Genomic DNA, 18,261 nt, shown 5'->3' on the forward strand with positions numbered 1-18,261 from the left:
GGTGTTATTTTTTTTTAATTCCACATGCTGAGACTGAGAAACAGGGAACAAAATACTTCTAAATGTTATGAGTAAAAGAATTACATTTTTTTCTTTTTTCCTATATGCTCCTATGTTTTCCAAAATATCTGCCACAAACTTGTTATTTTTATAATCATATTTTTTGAAAGCATATGAAAGAGGAGAAGACTCTTCTTTCCATTACTGCTGATCTGAAGCCTATATTATCTGAATTTTAGAGTATTTGGTTATGAAAATGACTTCTCCCAAATATACTTGTGGTATATTTATCCAAGAGATAAATTATGTCTGTTTTTTTTTTTCTTTTTTAAAAGATTTTATTTATTTATTTGACAGAGAGACAGCAAGAGAAGGAGCACAAGCAGGGTGGGGGGGTGTAGGAGAGGGAGAAGCAGACTCCCCACTGAGCAGGAAGCCCGCCACGGAAGCTCCATTCCAGGACCTTAGGATCATGACCTGAGCTAAAGGAAGACACTTTACGACTGAGCCACCTAGGCTCCCCTTATATCTGCTTTATATAAGGTTTTCTTTTAATTGCAAATTGTTTGCATTTACAGTCACTAAATCACCACTCTGCTTGAATTCCTCTTTTCTTGGTCATACCTAGTAAAGTATTTAACAAAACAAGAATGCTTAACACAGAATTACCACATAACGATTGCTTTGGACATCTTGTTCAACAGTCTTTGGGGATCCTGACTAGTAACTCTCTACTTACTACACGCTCTCACCAGATAATACATCCTTCTGTTGCTGAGAACAAGTAAGCAATGCTAATATGTTTTCTTCAAGTAAATATGTTAGGAATTTTGCATGGAGTAGAATCGGAACCAAAAGAAGACAGAGGGAGCTAATCATTGGTTATATATAGCACATACATCAAGGACGAAGGTAAGAAAAATGTTGGTTTGGATAAGAAAAACAAGAAGAAGAAATTTTCAGAAGTGTTTTGCTTAAAAAAAAATGTCTATTCAAAAGCCGCATTTAAAACGGAGTTTACCAGTTGTTACAGTAAATATATTCAAAGTGAATCATATAACCACTAATTAGGTTTGAATCACTCAAGTGTACATTTGCTGTGACAACAGTTTTCCCTTTACAGATCATCCCTCTATTTATAAAAGAGCTGAAAATTAACATTTCCTGCTTTTGTCAAACTGACACATCTTTCAATAGTTCCCAGCAAACATCTGAAGGATTCTTGCATCCTGAGATCATCTGGCCATTATGTTTTCAAGTGTTGTCTCTTTTCAAGAACTGGGTGAGACGCACAGAATAAGTGATTGCAGATTCTTTGTAAAATAGCAACAAGAAGACAACAAAAATACCCGACGTAGGAGAGATCATGGGTTACCATTCATGGCAGATGGGACTCAACATAAATTGACAGTGGAAGTTTTCCTTCTGTTTTGCACATGACTAACCACATGTGAAGCCTGAGCCCCAGAGAAATAAAAAAACAAGATTGTGTAGCTGTGTTTTTAGTACTGGGATTAGTAGTAGATCCAGATTGAAGCAGATATTTTTTTCATCCTAATTGAAATAGTTTCTTAAATAACATTGTTTTAAGAGCATGTGCTGGTTCAGATACCAAACGCAGTCTAATGTCCACTCATTTTCACAAGTATTCGTCTCAAAGGGGGACAGTTTTCTGGGTAATTTTAATATAGCCTCCCCTAATCAACATCAGCCACCTTGTGAGATGCTGCTGCCTGGAAGGAAGCCGTGTTTTTCTCCAGGTCTGACAGCTGAAAGTGCTAACTAGAGGAAAAGTATTCTCATTCTTTTTTTTTCTTTTTTTTTTTTTTTTAAGATTTTATTTATTTATTTGACAGACAGAGATCACAAGTAGGCAGAGAGGCAGGCAGAGAGAGAGGGGGAGTCAGGCTCCCTGCTGAGCAGAGAGCCCAACGCATGGCTCTATCCCAGGACCCTGGGATCATGACCCGAGCTGAAGGCAGAGGCTTAACCCACCGAGCCACCCACGCGCCCCAGTATTCTCATTCTTGTGGTGGACTGGGTGCTCTCTATTCTCTGAAAAATAAAAGTGCTGTTCAGATCCTGAAATTCACTGCGCATGAGGGGACATCTTAAGACCACACAGTCTCAGGTCTTGAAGGAGTAAATAAAGTCATGCATTGTCTTGGGATTTACCCAATTCCTCAAGTGACACACCCACAGTCAATTGCATAAAGGTCAATTATCTAGAAGATGTTTCCAACTTATTTTTCTGAGCATGTTCTTGTCTTCAACATCTTTCTCATTTCTTACTCTTTTAAGTTTTCATTTCCATTTCTTTTTTTTTTCCCCTTAAAATCTCTATACTTCCTCATGCTCCCTGTAAGCTTTTTGTGATTAAATAATTCCTCAAGTTGGAGAGTCAATTACCATATGGTTTCACTTACTTGTGGAGCATAAGGAGTAACAGAGGACATTGGGTGAAGGAGAGGAAAAGTGAGTTGCAGAAATCAGAGAGGGAGATGAACCATGAAAGACTGTGGACTCTAAGAAACAAACTGAGGGTTTTGGAGGGGAGGTGGGTGGGAGTTGGGAGGGCCTGGTGGTGGGTATTAAGGAGGGCATGTATTGCATAGAGCACTGGGTACAGTGCATAAACAATGAATCTTGGAACACTGAAAAAATAAAATTAAATTGAAAAAAAATTCCTCAAATTGAATTCTTGGCAACACATTATTCTGAAATCCACTTAAAATTGAGATACTGAGCTCACTTTTTAAGAGATGGATGGTCCCACTATTTTGAAGCTATTGCTATAGTCATGCCCTGGCATTCCCTAGTAATTTTGCCTTCTGCAACACCCTTTGTATCTTACCATTAAGTCCATGCTGTTCCTCATCTATGAAATGTCTTTCACACACCCATGTTCATCCTTCACTGTCAAAATAGCATTCATTTTTCAAGGACTTGTTTAAATGACACCTTTTCCCTGTAGCTTTCCCCTGAATATTTTATTTATAATTACACTATGCTTTGGCTAATAAATAGCCCTTTCTCACCTGGAAAGTTTCACTCTTTGACAAGATCCTCCAGATGCAGGGACAGAAAGGTAAAGAAGAAAAGAGGTATACACTAGCTAGCCAAGTCAACTAAACCAACCTTACTAATCAATGAGATGGTCAATGTCAGAGCTAAAGCACCCTCACAATCAATACCTCTCCCCAGGCACCCATTAGTCAGCATTATACGGTGTAGCTCTGGGGCTTCTCTCTTATCGCCATAAACATCTTTGAGGGCTTATTTATATGTGTAATTCAGCATCTGGTCAATACCTATTGCTTACTCAATGCTTAACAAATGTATGTTGACATGGGCTGAATTTTTCAACTTCAGTTTTTCTTGTTTGTTTCTTTTGGAGTTTTCTATTTGTTTGTTTGTTTTTGGTTCTGGTTTTGGTGGGTTTTTTTGGTGGACACAGGAACATTTCATGGCAAGAATGATTACAAACAGTAAAACAGGCTTTCAAGAGGGTAGACGAATCCCCTCACAGGAAATCATTTTCAATGGCATTGATCATCCATCATTACTATAAAATTTAAGCAACAGTGTTGCTGACAAAGGAATTTAATTATGAAAGATTCCTTTTTGACTTCCAAAGCAACAGAAGAATAAGAATGAAGTTTAAGATGCTATACAGACAAAAATGGTGAGGTTACAAAGGAAAAAACAATTTGGTCTAAAAATTAAACACCAAACTCTCACAGACCCTGATTCTAAACCCCTCCCCCAACCAAGATTTTACATTTCATTCATAAGATATGTGTGTCACAACATTCAGCTTTCCTAGACTGCGGTTCAGAGTTTTACTTGTTAATTGAAAAGCAGTCTGTTCAGAAAATGGTCTTTATTCTGATGCTGCCTTTTGAATGATCAGTTTGATCTCATGTTTCACACAGAGGAAAGAGAAACACAATGAGTATTTCTGAGTTTTTGACCATGTAAATTTAAGAAAAGAATCTTTCAAATGATAGCTTCTTGATCTGTCTTTAGCCAAGCAATCAAACAGACCACCCCAGAAAACTTAGTTTTGTATAAAAAAGCCTGCCCTTCCAAATTACATTTTTTAATCAAAGCGACATGAGAACATGGGGGAGAAAAGAATTATTTTTCTATAGAAACTGTGCATATGCTTTTCCTATTCAATTACCCCTCTTTCTAAGTACATTTTCATTAACAGTACCATTTATTCACTCAAAAACTAATTATTGCCCTTATGGGCACCATGAGTACATACAACTCAAGATAGTCAACCACACAAAATAGCCAAGTTTTGCTCCGGCCTCATTTGAAGAGTTCAGTGTTAGATTGTCATATGATTAAAAAAATAGGCAGATGAGAAATATGAAAGGAGGAAGAATAAAAGGGAAAATTAGGAGGAAAAGAAGTAAAGAGAAGGAATGGGACACCTAGCTGGCTCAGTTGGAGGAGCACAAGACTCTCAATCTCAAGGTCATGAGTTCAAGCCCCACATAGGAGGTAGAGTTTACTTAAAAAAAAAAAAAAAAAAAGATATCAACAACAAAAAAAAGCAGGAGGAGAAGAAATAGTAACATTCCAAAGAAGTTATACATAAAAAAAGACATTATCTGCCTTGCTGCTGAGCATCACTGACAATTTGTTTTAGAATTGATTAAAGCAATACACACACACACACACCTTTTCCCGCAGCTTTGTTAAAACTTACATAAAACTACAAAAAATCAAAAATAAAGAAAAAAAAAGAATCCAAAGGGAAAAAAATACCATACCTATAGAAGAACAAAGATAATAATTATATCCAACATGTCCTCAAAAACCATGCAAGCAAGGAGAGTAGAGTGAAATACTTGAAGTATTGAGAGAAAAAAACCACCAACCTAGAATTCTATACCCTACAAAGAAATCCTTCAAAAATAAAAGAGAAATAAAGACTTTCTTAGACAAACAAAAACTGAAGGAATTTGTTGCCACTAGACCTGCCTTGTAAGAAATGTTAAAAGAAGTGGTTTTTTAAAAATTTTGATTTATTTATTTATTTGAGAGTGAGAGAGAGCATAAGAGGGTAGAAGGTCGGAGAGAGAAGCAGACTCCCCGTGGAGCTGGGAGCCTGATATAGGACTCAGTCCTGGGACTGCAGGATCATGACCTGAGCTGAAGGCAGTCGCTTAACCAAGTGAGTCACCCAGGCACCCCAAAAGAAGTTTTTTAGAGTGAAGGAAAGTAATGTTAGGTTAGAAATTCAGATCTATATAAAATAAACAAGAGCATCAAAAGAGGAATAAGTGAAAATAAAATAAAATATTCAAGATGTTGATTTTTGCCAGTATGGATGGTCCGAGATGATACTCTTCTAAAGACATGTCATAAAGTATAAATGAAAAAGAAATACATGTATATATGAAAGTAAAATCATTCTACAGAAATAAAGGATTGGGTTTTTTGATAGGATGTTTACCTATGGCTTTCCATCAGACTGAATATAAAAATGGAAAGAAGTTTTAAATGTCTCTCAAGAGTTAAATTTCCACTAATATGTGAATAATCAAAAAGCATTATGATTACCTGAAATAGAAAAAGGCATCAGGGACCTGCTTCCTTAACATGTATCTTGGATTTTTTATTTTGTTTTGTTGTTGTTGTGCTGGGTATAGTATACTTTACTGATGGTACATTACAAGGTAGGGCTCCCCCAAATTATCCCTTTTGCAGGGGGTCTGGGATGGAAACTGTGTAGAGGTTGGGAGATTCTCAGTGTGGTGGGGGGTGGATTGGGGTGGGGTCTCCCCAGAAGCTGAAGGTCTCTCTCTTCCTCTTGCTCTCACTGGACTTTTTGGTCCAGAGGGTTCTTACTCCTTGGAGGCCATGTGGACCATAAGGCCAAATTCATTGTCATACCAGGAAATGAGCTTAACAAAGTGGCCATTGAGGGCATTGCCAGCCCCCATATCAAAGGTGGAAGAGTGGGTATCACTGCTAAAGTCGCAGGAGACAACCTAGCCCTCAGTGTACCACAGGACGACCTTGAGGCGGGGCACCTGATATCTGCTTCACAACACTCTTAATTTCATGTATTTGGCAGCTTTCGCTAGGCAGCAGATCAGATCCATGACTAACATGCTGGAGTGGGAACACAGAAGGCCATGCCAGTGAGCTCCCCATTCAGCCCAAGGATGACCTTGTCTACAGCCTTGGCAACAACAGAAGAAGAAGGAATGATGTTTTCGGCGGCCCTTTGGCCATCATACCACAGCTTCCCAGAGGAGCCATCCACAGTGTTCTAGGCAGCAGTGATGGTGTGGACTGTTGTAATGAGTCCCTTCATGATGCCAAAGTTGTCATGGATAACCTTGGCCAGAGGGGCCAAGCAACTGGTGGTGCAGGAGGCACTGCTGACAATCTTGAGGGAGTTGTACTTCTCATAATCCACACTGATCACAAATATGGGGTCATTAGCAGAAGGTGCAGAGATGATGACCCCCTTGACTCCACTCTTCAAGTGAGCCCCAGCCTTCTCCGTGGTAGTGAAGACCCTAGTGGACTCTGCAACATACTCAGCACCAGTATTACCCCATTTGATGTTGGTGGGCTCTCACTCCTAGAAGATGGAGATGGTTATCAGTTGATATCAAGTTTACCATTCTCAGCCTTAACTATTCTGTTGAATTTGCCATAGACGGACTCACACTGGAACACGCAGACCATGTAGTTGAAGTCAATGAACCAGTCATTGATGGTGACAATATCCACTTTACCAGAGTTAAAAATAGCCCTGGTGACCAGGTGCCCAGTATGGCCAAATCCATTTATTCGACTTTCACCATCGTGTCTTAGCGACACAGCTGAGACGGCACCAGAAGATGCATCTGTCTGTCAAATGGGGAGGGGCAAAGAGCCCAGTTTTGTTGATTAGAGTTATACTCAGTCGTGTGCAGGTTAGTATTTAACAACCCTCTTCTGTGGGTCAATATGAGCTGTTCCCTCACACTTTTCCCCCTTTAAGACAAGGTGTTCACCTTTCATTGTTATCATTTTGCCTATTGTTACTGACAAAGCCAAAGTTTTTCCAGCAACATTTTCACCAAGAAAATTTGCAGCTTTGATTAACCCCTTACCAAGTGTAAATAAATTAGAAATTAGAAAGTAAGTCAATGATGTTACACTACTCAAACAGTAGTTAAGTCCCTAGGATTTTAGACACTCAGACTGAAATCTGAACAACTCTTAGACGACATGATTTTGAGCTTGCCAAGTAACCTCTGTAAACCATTTTCTACATCTCTAAATTGAATATAATATGAAGCCAGCCTTACTGTTTCATAAAAATTAAACTAAATAATCCATGTAACAAATACCCAGTAATGACTATATATGCATACCACACAGATCAAAAAAATCAAATTCCATCCACTACTCTTATTCTTTGAGAACAAGAGTATTTACAGTTATAAACTTCCAAACTCATAGTCTCTCCCATGTAAAAATGAATTCCCTTTCTTGAGTTATTTATAGTGGCACTTTAAATTTATTTTAAAAAATGAACAAGTACATTTAATTTAAAATTAATAAGACCATTATTGTGTATTCATTAAAATTTCATGTGATTATTGGAAGCATTTATAAGGTATGCAGTGGACTCATTATATAGAGAGATGGTAATTAAGTCTTAATAAATGGAATTTGAAATAATCATTTATAAAAAGATATTATTGAATTTGAGACCTCTTATTTTAAAATCTATCTATAGTATCTATTTACTAGAGGCAAAGTAAGAAATTATGTGTTTTGTGAATATTTAAACAAATAGAATTAATTTTAGGAACAGATGACATAGGGTAAGGCTTCCAGTGAAAGATAATCTGTTGCTTGCTAGAAAACCATAATGCAATCAGGAGATTCTTCTGACTTTCTTCTCTGCTTCTTTTCCTTTTTCAGTAATCAGGGTCATTACTTAATGATGGCAACAGAGCCTCCCCTTTCTTCTTGTAAACACTGACAATAAATGGCAGGCTTGTTCATGTGTTGTCACAAAGGTCAGTGTGTAATTGGCATTGCTAATAATACCTGTGTGATTTCATTTCATCTGCAGATAATTTCTCTGGTTTTCTTTTTTCTCCCTTGTGATTTTGCAAGGGAGATGGAAATGTTTAATTCTACTTCTATAAAACATCTGGTCACTTGAATAGCTAAATCATAAATTTCAAGAAGGCATCATGACTATTTTATTTACAATTTTTGTTCCCAGCTGTTAGCTGGAATATAACTAGGGTAGATTTAATACAGTTTTCTCAAGGGAAGGAAGGAAGGGAGGGAGTGAGGAAATACTGAAAAAATGTCTTTAGAAATTACTAGACTTGTTCAGAGCAGTGTTTTCTGATCTCACATGTGAGCTCCTTTAGTTTTTCTTCTTAGTACTTGTTATAGTTTGAAAATACATGTATATATGTATTTAACCAATTTAATTAATTAATGACCGCCTCCCCCACTAGATTATTCTACTTACAGCAATACTCCCAACTTATAGAATAGGACCAAACATATAGTAGGCACTCACTAAACACTGATCAAAAAATAAATGCTTCCTGTCTTGGTAGCTCTGTAAATTAGTAGACACCAAAACTCTATTTAAAGATTCTATGTCCCGGGTGCCTGGGTGGCTCAGTGGGTTAAGCCTCTGCCTTCGGCTCAGGTCATGATCCCAGAGTCCTGGGATTGAGTCCCACATCGGACTCTCTGCTCGGCAGGGAGCCTGCTTCTTCCTCTCTCTCTTTCAGCCTGCCTCTCTGCCTACTTGTGATCTCTGTCTGTCAAATAAATAAAATCTTTAAAAAAAAAAATAAATAAATAAAGATTCTATGTCCCACTTTATAAGACAAGAAAATTCTCTAATAACAGAGCAAGTCTATTTGATAATATTTATTACATGATGGCATATACCCCAAGATGTTCAGTTGGCCTTTACACATGTGAAATCTTTAGAGATGAAGTTTCATCTAATTTTCTCCAAATAACCATGATGTGCAGACCAGCATTTGCATCCCCAAACACTTATAAAATATTTAATATATATTCTAAAATATATAACATATTATAAATTATATTTTAAATGATCTACTTCTCTCCAGAGAAATGAGTTTCAGTTATTGGTCCAACTATGTAATCTTACTTTTGAAGGAGGGACTGGTAATATTACAAAAACAAACAAACATGTATCTTGTCAGTTCTCTGTGAGTACCACCAAGTTGTCTGTGATTTGTGGTCCATATTAAGCTAAAATATATTCAATATATATCCCTATATGCTATCAAGGTAACCTTTGGGTCTCTTTTTTCCCTCCAAGGGAAAATACTCTAGAAAACTTCTGATTCACGAGCTAATAGGCTTTTTCACATTTTTCCCTCTCTCTTCTCAAAGGTGAGATGATTTCAAACTCAACATTAAGGAGTCTCTTATAAAAATGTAAATTAATACAATATAAAGCAACAGTAGCAATAATAATATATACCAATTATTAAGGATCTATTATGTTCCTAGCACTACACCAAACAATGAAAGAAAACAACACTGAAAGTAAACCTAAGTCTCATTTTAATATTTTTCTCAAGATCACTTAGGTAATGTAAGGGCCTATTTAGCCAGAGCGATTCCATCCGGTTAAACAGTGATTTTGTTCTTTATGCAGTAAAACTTAAACTGACCCTGCCCATTCCCCCTGCCCTTGCTTAAAAGGTAACAAAGCCCAAATACAAGGGTGGGTCGGGCCAGGTGGAGACATCCAATCACTGGGGCACGCATACTGTCTCCCTAGCTACCAAGGAGTGTGGGCCCCACCTTTTGGGCGCCAATTCTGACCAAGGTGATAGGCTAGTTCAAATAGCTACTAGGGGGTGAACTGTAATTCAATTGGCCACCCGTGTGGGGCCTAGCATGACTGTGCAGCTTTCTCCGTGTGTTACAAGCTCATTGGCCACCTGTGTGTGGCCAGGCTCAACCACATGGCCTTTGCTCTATAAAAGTTAGTCTGTGAGGATGGGAGGGGTCGCCCTCTCTGTAAGAGGCGGCCCTGACCTGTCGGTTTGGTTCCCGATGCTTGGCATGACATAAAGCTCTGCTTGACCTTCACTTTGTATCAGTCTTGCTCCTTAGATTACAGACCTAACAGTAATAAGGGGGCACAACTGGTATTTGAACCCAAGTCCATTAGAATACAGCAGAGATTCTCACCCTTGATGCTGTTGACATTTTAGACCAAACAGTTCTTTGGCGTGAGTAGACTGTCCTGCGTACTTACCAAATGAATGCTAGTGAAACCCCTTCTCAGCCGTGACAAACAAAAATGATGCCAGATATTATCAAATATCCCATGTAGGGTAAAATCTCCCCCACTCCCTGCCCTTTAATGCCCTACCTATCTCAACCCATCATCCCCACCTCCATCGAGAATCACTGGAACACAATGCCCAGTGTTTCACTTCCTCAGTGAAGGGAGAAGCCTAAGAGCCCAGCATTCAAATTTAGCCCATCTTAATATTTGCTAATATTGTAAAAATCAGTTAAATATTCATATATCAGTTTAACCAAGCAGACTTATTCCTTAATAAGATATCCTAGGTAAACCAAACTTCACGAGGGAAGGTATAAAGTTATTGTGAAACTTATTTTCTTGCGCATTGTTTGGAAATGCTTCAATTTTAGGAAACCAAAGAGGGGGGAGATGGACAAAAACCAGAGTACAGTGAACTTTTCATTTGCAAGTTGCATATCTTTAAGGAATTCAAGTCATTTCCTAGGATTAAATTTATGAGTTAAAAATGAGAAATAGGATTCTGTTTGTTGCTTATTTTCCAGTGATGTTTCTGAAGTGGGGTTTACCCTGAAATAAGAGTCATGAATGTTCTTTCTTCAGGTCACATACTGGTGAAGGATAGTTAGAAGGCAGGTCAAGCCCGCCAGCCCCCTTTTTCTCTGCACCCCTCCAGAGGAAACCACCCTCAAAAAGACTTGAACACTACCTTGGAAAGTGCCCTCCACCGTTTCCCATGTGATAGATGACAAAAGCCTGATTGGATGACACACCCATGGAGGGTTAATCAGACTAAAATATCCCGCCAACAAGCCCAGAAAAACCCCTAGACTTAGAAACTCCAGGGGTGGGGCACCTGGGTGGCTCAGTGGGTTAAGCCGCTGCCTTCAGCTCAGGTCATGATCTCAGGGTCCTGGGATCGAGCCCCACATTGGGCTCTCTGCTCAGCAGGGAGTCTGCTTCCTCCTCTCTCTCTGCCTGCCTTTCTGCCTACTTGTGACCTCTCTCTGTCAAATAAATAAATAAATTTTTTTTTTAAATAAATAAAGTCCTAAAAAAAAAAAAAGTAACTCCAGGGGCAATCCTCTAGAGTCCCCTCCCTCTTTGGGAGCTTTGTACTATCGTATCACTCAATAAAATGTTGTTTTGCTGCCCACAACTCGCCTGGTCTACCTCTTCATTCTTTAAAGTGGTGTGACCAAGAACAGTGGGTCACACCAAGAACAGCGGGCACCAAAGGAAAAAAAAATCCTGTAACAGTATCTTCTATCACTTTTACCTAAAATCGGAGAATCAAAATTCCAAATGGTTTTTCTAATTGAAGAAATCAATTAAAATGATACCTTGGAATTTTCAATAGTAATCACTCCATCTTTAGTAAAAAAAAATTAACTTTGTTTCTCAATCACAAAATTACAACTTCTGTGTTTTGGTTTTTCTTTTTTTTTTTTTTTTTTTTTGGCACTCTTGGTTCCAAGTGTCACTGTAGATATAAAGATGGATAGTGCTACAAAGTCATTTACTTTAAACCACAACTCAATCACTCAGTATCAGAGTCAAAGAAAATTAACCTGCTAACAGTAATCACCAGGTTTTTTGTTCCCAAAGAAGACAGTTCATTTAGTCTCCTACTCAATTAAACAAGTTATATGTAAAAATCTTTTATCTTCACAACACCAAGACTGATAGAACATTCCTCTAGAGTAAGTAAACTTTAAAAGTTAAGTATCACTAACAGTGAGACTTTTGCTTCCAACCATGATGAAGTAACTGATATCAATTAACCCTTCTGGGAAACAACTCCAAAACTGATCCATATATCTGAAACAAAGATTTTCGAGAATTGAAGATGTTGAGAAAAGGGGGATACGTGAAATTGGCTCCACATTTCTTGTAGTTTTCTGCCTACAGACACCATCTTGACAATGCACAGAAAAGTAGCCCCCAAGCAAAGAGTGGTGGGAAAGACAATCTGAGTTGAAGAGAAAAAGTGAGAGTCTGGGTCTGCAGAAACAGCTGATTGTACAAGATAGAGGACCAAAAAAAGAGAAGGAAGCACAAATCCAGCAACCTGGATGTCAATGTGACAGCTTGCCTCAGGCCTTTGGCTAAGAGCAGGGCTGTGTGTTTAAACAGTGAGATGCCACAGGTGGAAGGGGCATAGAAAAACTGGAGCCGCAGCCAAGCCAGAGGCAGAAAGGTCACCATGTACACTTGCCATTCTGTGGAGATCTCAAAAGGTCACATCTTACAACTCAGGATTATGCCCTGTATTGAAGGCCATGACCAAGGACTAAGGACAAAACGGAAATAAGCCTAAAACCAAGACTAACAAGTACAAAAGGATTCACTAATAACTCCCTGCAAAAAGAAGAAAAAGAAAGAAAAAAAAACAAACACCAACACTCAAAGGAAGACAACATAATCTACTGGCAGCAGGGGTAAGGAATTTGAAATGTGTATAAACCTACCAACGAAGCTCAAAAATTCGTAAAGAAAAAAATGGACAGAATCAAATCCAAAACATTGGTGGACACATTTCAAATAATCAACGTAAAATAAAATACAGTTTAGGTGTTCATTTGAATTTTAAAATTATGTATACCTATATCCACTACTGCCACACATATACACACAAAAAACAAGATACAGCACATTCTCATCACCCCCAAAATTTCCTAATACCCTTTTCTAGTCAATCACTCTGATGCCTTTATCATAGTTTAGTTTTGTCTTTGGAGTTCGTGTAAATAAAAACATATAATATGTAGTACTTTCATGTTCAGTTTTATTTGCATAATGTAATGATTAAACATTAAGATTCAAACACCTTGTTGCCTATATCCATAGATTTATTGCTGTATATACTTTCCATGGGTGAACATATCACAGTGTATCCATATTCCTTTTGAAAGACATTTGGGTTGTATCCCATTTCTGCCTATTATGAACAAGGCCACTATAAACATTCTTCTGCAAGTCCTTCTGTGAATATGTTTTTATTTCTTTTGAAAAATACCTAAGAATGAAATTGTTGGGTCATAGGGAGATTTATGTTTAACTTTATAAGAAACTGACAAATAGGGTGCCTGGGTTAAGCCTCTGCCTTTGGCTCAGGTCACGATCTCGGGGTCCTGGGATTGAGTGCCACATCGGGCTCTCTGCTCGATGGGGAGCCTGCTTTCTCCCTCTCTTTCTGCCTGCCTCTCTGCCTACTTGTGATCTTTCTCTGTCAAATAAATAAATAAAATCTTAAAAAAAAAAAAAAAGAAACTGACAAATATTGTTCCAAAGCTGTATTGCTTTAATCATCCATAAAAATAAGTAGGAGAATTTCAGGAGCTCCACATGTTCACCAATATTGGGCATATTTAGATAAAGATATAGTTATAGACATAGATATAGGTATATGGATACATTGTTGTTAGATATATAGGTATCTTTTTTTGCTATTCTAATAAATGTGAAACAATGGTTTGAATATTTTATTTCCTATTTCCATGATGAGAAATGATGATAAACATCTTATTATGTGTTTAATGAATGTTCATATATCATCTTTTGTGAAATATCTATCCAAGCAATTTGCTCGTTTTTGAAATCTGGGACATTTATGTTCCTATTATTGAATTCCAAGTGTTCCTTGTACTTTTTTATGCAAGTCAAATGTCTGTGTTCTGTTTTTCCCAGTTTCTGGCTTTTATATTAAACTTTCTTCATATTAGTTTTATATTTTATATTTATTTATTTCATGATGGCTTTCGACGAAACCCATTTTATCAATAATTTCATTGAAAGTTTGTGCTTTTTATGCATCAAGCAAGAAATCTTTGACTCCACCAAACTCACAAAGATACTCTCATTTTCTTTTTCTAGCATAAGCTTTATGTTCTGCTTTAAATTTTCAATAAATTAACCACCACAAATTATTTCATTATTTTACTGAAATATAGTTAACATATTACACTAGTTTCAGGTATGCAATATAATGATTCAACAATTCTATACATTGCCCAGTGTTCATCCAGATAAGTGTATGCTTAAACTCCTTCATTTACTTCAGTCTTCCCCCACCCACCTACTCTGTCAACCATCTGTTTGTTCTCTATATTTAAGAATCTGTTTCTTTGGGGTGCCTGGGTGGCTCAGTAGGTTAAGCCTCTGCCTTCAGCTCAGGTCATGATCTCAGGGTCCTGGGATCGAGCCCCGCATCGGGCTCTCTGCTCAGCAGGGAGCTTGCTTCCCCCTCTCTCTCTCTGCCTGTCTTCTGCCTACTTGTGATCTCTCTGTCAAAAAAATAAATAAAATCTTTAGGAAAAAAAAAAAGAATCTGTTCCTTTAAAAAAAAAAACTCTCTTTTTTTTTCTTTGTTCATTTGAAAGTTTCTTAAATTCCATTTGAGTGAGATCATATGGCATTTGTCTTTCTCTGACTTATTTTGCTTAGCATTATACTCTCTAGCTCTGTCCACGTTGTTGCAAATGGCAAAATTTCATTCTTTTCTATGGTTGAGTAATATTCCACTGTGTATATATACCATATTTTCTTTATCCATTCATCTATGAATGGACACCTAGGTTGCTTCCACAGCTTAGCTTTTGTAAGCATGTTACTATAAACGAAAGGGTGCACATATTATTCTGAATTGGTGTTTTCATTGTCTTTGGGTAAATACCCAATAGTGGAATTCCTGGATCATATGGTTATTCTACTTTCAATTTTTTGAGGACTCTCCATACTGTTTTCCACATTAGCTGCTCAAATTTACATTCCCAGCAGTGCACAAGGGTTTTCTCCGCATTCTTGCCAACACTTGTTATTTCTTGTTCTTTTGATTCAAGGCATTCTGACAAATGAAATGTGGTATCTCATTGTGGTTTTGATTTGCATTTCTCTGATGATTAGTGATACTGAGTATCTTTTCATGTGTGTGTTGGTCATCTGTATGTCTTTCTGGGAAAATATCTATTCAGATCCTTTGCCCATTTTTCAAACATTTTTAAAAATTTTATTTATTTGAAAGAAAGAGAGCACAAGCGGGAGGGAGATGCTCCTGGCTGAGCAGGGAGCTTGACACATGGCTCAGTCCCAGGACCCTGAGATCATGACCTGAGCTGAAGGCAGAGGCTTAACCCACTGAGCCACCCAGATGCCTCTGCCTATGTTTTAGTCAGACTGTTTGGGTTTTTGGTATTGAGTTGTACAAGTTCTTTTTTGTTTTGTTTTGTGTTTGTTTTTTTTTTAAGATTTATTCATTTATTTGAGAGAGAGAGTATGCATGCACATGATGGGGGGGGAGGAGTAGAGGGAGAGGAAGAGAGAGAATCTTAAGCAGATTCCCCACTTAGTTGGGATCCCCATGTGGGTCTCAATCCCACAACCCATGATATCACAACCTGAGCCAAAATCATGAGTCATTGGCGAACCAGCGGAGTCCCACAAAAGCCCAAGTTTTACAAGTTCTTTATATATTTTAAATACTAACCTCTTATCAGATAATCACTTTCAAGCGTATTCTCCCATTCAGTGAATTGTCTTGTCATTTTGTTGATGGTTTCCTTTGTTGTGCAAAAGATTTTTCTTTTTGTGTAGTGCTAACAGCTTGTTTTTGCTTGTTTTTGTTTTCCCTTGCCTGCCTGAGGAGACATACCTAGAAAAGCGTTGCTAGAGCTGATGTCAAAGAAATTACTGCCTGTGCTTTCTTCTAGGAGTTTTATGGTTTCAGGTCTCATATATATGTCTTAAATCTATTTTGAGTTTATTTTTGTGTATGGTGTCAGAAAGTGGTCCGATTTTATTCTTGTGCATATAGCTCTCCTACATAGATTATTTTTGTGTAAAAATTTGAGACAGATATCAAGGTTTCCTTTTCTCATTGAAATCCAGGTGTTCCAGTTACGTTTTTGACAAAGACTTTGCTTTTTCATTGATTTAACTAACATTTTGCTCAAGTATCAATTGGCAATGTGTGTACTGGCACACACACACTCATATTGTTCTTTTTCTAGATTTACTCTTCTGTTTCATTGCCTTAATATAGCTTATCCTCATTTATACAGAAATGCGTATTTCTATTTGTTTATTAAACATATATACGGGAATATGTGTATATATCTCATACATATATTTTCTGGACTCTATTCTCTTCTGTTAATTTATTCATCTGAACACACTAATGACAGATTATCTCATCTCCTACAGATTTATAGTAAATCTCAACATCAAGTGCTGTTGAGTTATCCAACTTTGTTCTTTGGACTACTCTAAGTTGTTTGCATTTCCATACACATAAAGGTATGTACCTTATTATTTCTTCAAAATAGTCTGCTGGGACTTTGATAGAAATTGGATATATATGTTCTTTGGGTGTTGAGTTTGCTAAGTTCTTTATAGATTTTGATATGTTGTTTGCAAATATCTTCTCCCATTCTGTCAGTTGTCTTTTGATTTTGTTAACTGTTTCCTTTGCTGTACAAAAGCTTTTGATCTTGATGAAATCCCAATAGTTCATTTTTGCCCTTGCTTCCCTTGCCTTTGGCGATGTTCCTAGGAAGATGTTGCTGCGGCTGAGGTCGAAGAGGTTGTGATTTTGATGGATTCCTTTCTCACATTGAGGTCCTTCATCCATGTTCAGTCTATTTTTGTGTGTGGTGTAAGGAAATGGTCCAATTTCATTTTTCTGCATGTGGCTGTCCAATTTTCCCAACACCATTTATTGAAGAGGCTGTCTTTTTTCCATTGGACATTCTTTCCTGCTTTGTCGAAGATTAGTTGACCATAGAGTTGAGGGTCTATTTCTGGGCTCTCTATTCTGTTCCATTGATCTATGTGTCTGTTTTTGTGCCAATACCATGCTGTCTTGATGATGACAGCTTTGTAATAGAGCTTGAAGTCCGGAATTGTGATGCCACCAACTTTGGCTTTCTTTTTCAATATTCCTTTGGCTATTCGAGGTCTTTTCTGGTTCCATATAAATTTTAGGATTATTTGTTCCATTTCTTTGAAAAAGATAGATGGTACTTTGATAGGAATTGCATTAAATGTGTAGATTGCTTTAGGTAGCATAGACATTTTCACAATATTTATTCTTCCAATCCAGGTGCATGGAACATTTTTCCATTTCTTTGTGTCTTCCTCAATTTCTTTCATGAGTACTTTATAGTTTTCTGAGTATAGATTCTGTGCCTCTTTGGTTAGGTTGATTCCTAGGTATCTTATGGTTTGGGGTGCAATTGTAAATGGGATTGACTCCTTAATTTCTCTTTCTTCTGTCTTGTTGTTGGTGTAGAGAAATGCAACTGATTTCTGTGCATTGATTTTATATCCTGACACTTTACTGAATTCCTGTACAAGTTCTAGCAGTTTTGGAGTGGAGTCTTTTGGGTTTTCCACATATAGTATCATATCATCTGCGAAGAGCGATAGTTTGACTTCTTCTTTGCCGATTTGGATGCCTTTAATTTCCTTTTGTTGTCTGATTGCTGAGGCTAGGACTTCTAGTATAATGTTGAATAGCAGTGGTGATAATGGACATCCCTGCCGTGTTCCTGACCTTAGGGGAAAAGCTTTCAGTTTTTCTCCATTGAGAATATTTGCGGTGGGTTTTTCATAGATGGCTTTGATGATATTGAGGTATGCGGGCAGAGGACATCAACAGACATTTCTGCAAAGAAGACATCCAGATGGCCAACAGACACATGAAAAATGTGCTCCATATCACTCAGCATCAGGGAAATACAAATCAAAATCACAATGAGATATCACCTCACACCAGTCAGAATGGCTAAAATCAACAGGTCAGGAAATGACAGATGCCGGCGAGGATGTGGAGAAAGGGGAACCCTCCTACACTGTTGGTGGGAATGCAAGCTGGTGCAACCACTCTGGAAAACAGCATGGAGGTTCCTCAAAATGTTGAAAATAGAACTGCCCTATGACCCAGC

At 37.7% G+C, this 18,261-nt stretch overlaps 1 pseudogene; it reads right to left on the reverse strand.

The window, feature by feature from the left end:
- Positions 1-6,018: 6,018 nt before the first annotated feature.
- LOC122917508 overlaps positions 6,019-18,261 on the reverse strand; it is a 57,585-nt pseudogene continuing 45,342 nt past the window's right edge.

This window comes from Neovison vison, chromosome 1 (genome assembly GCF_020171115.1).
Source record: "Neovison vison isolate M4711 chromosome 1, ASM_NN_V1, whole genome shotgun sequence".
Taxonomy (NCBI): Eukaryota; Metazoa; Chordata; class Mammalia; order Carnivora; family Mustelidae; genus Neogale; species Neogale vison.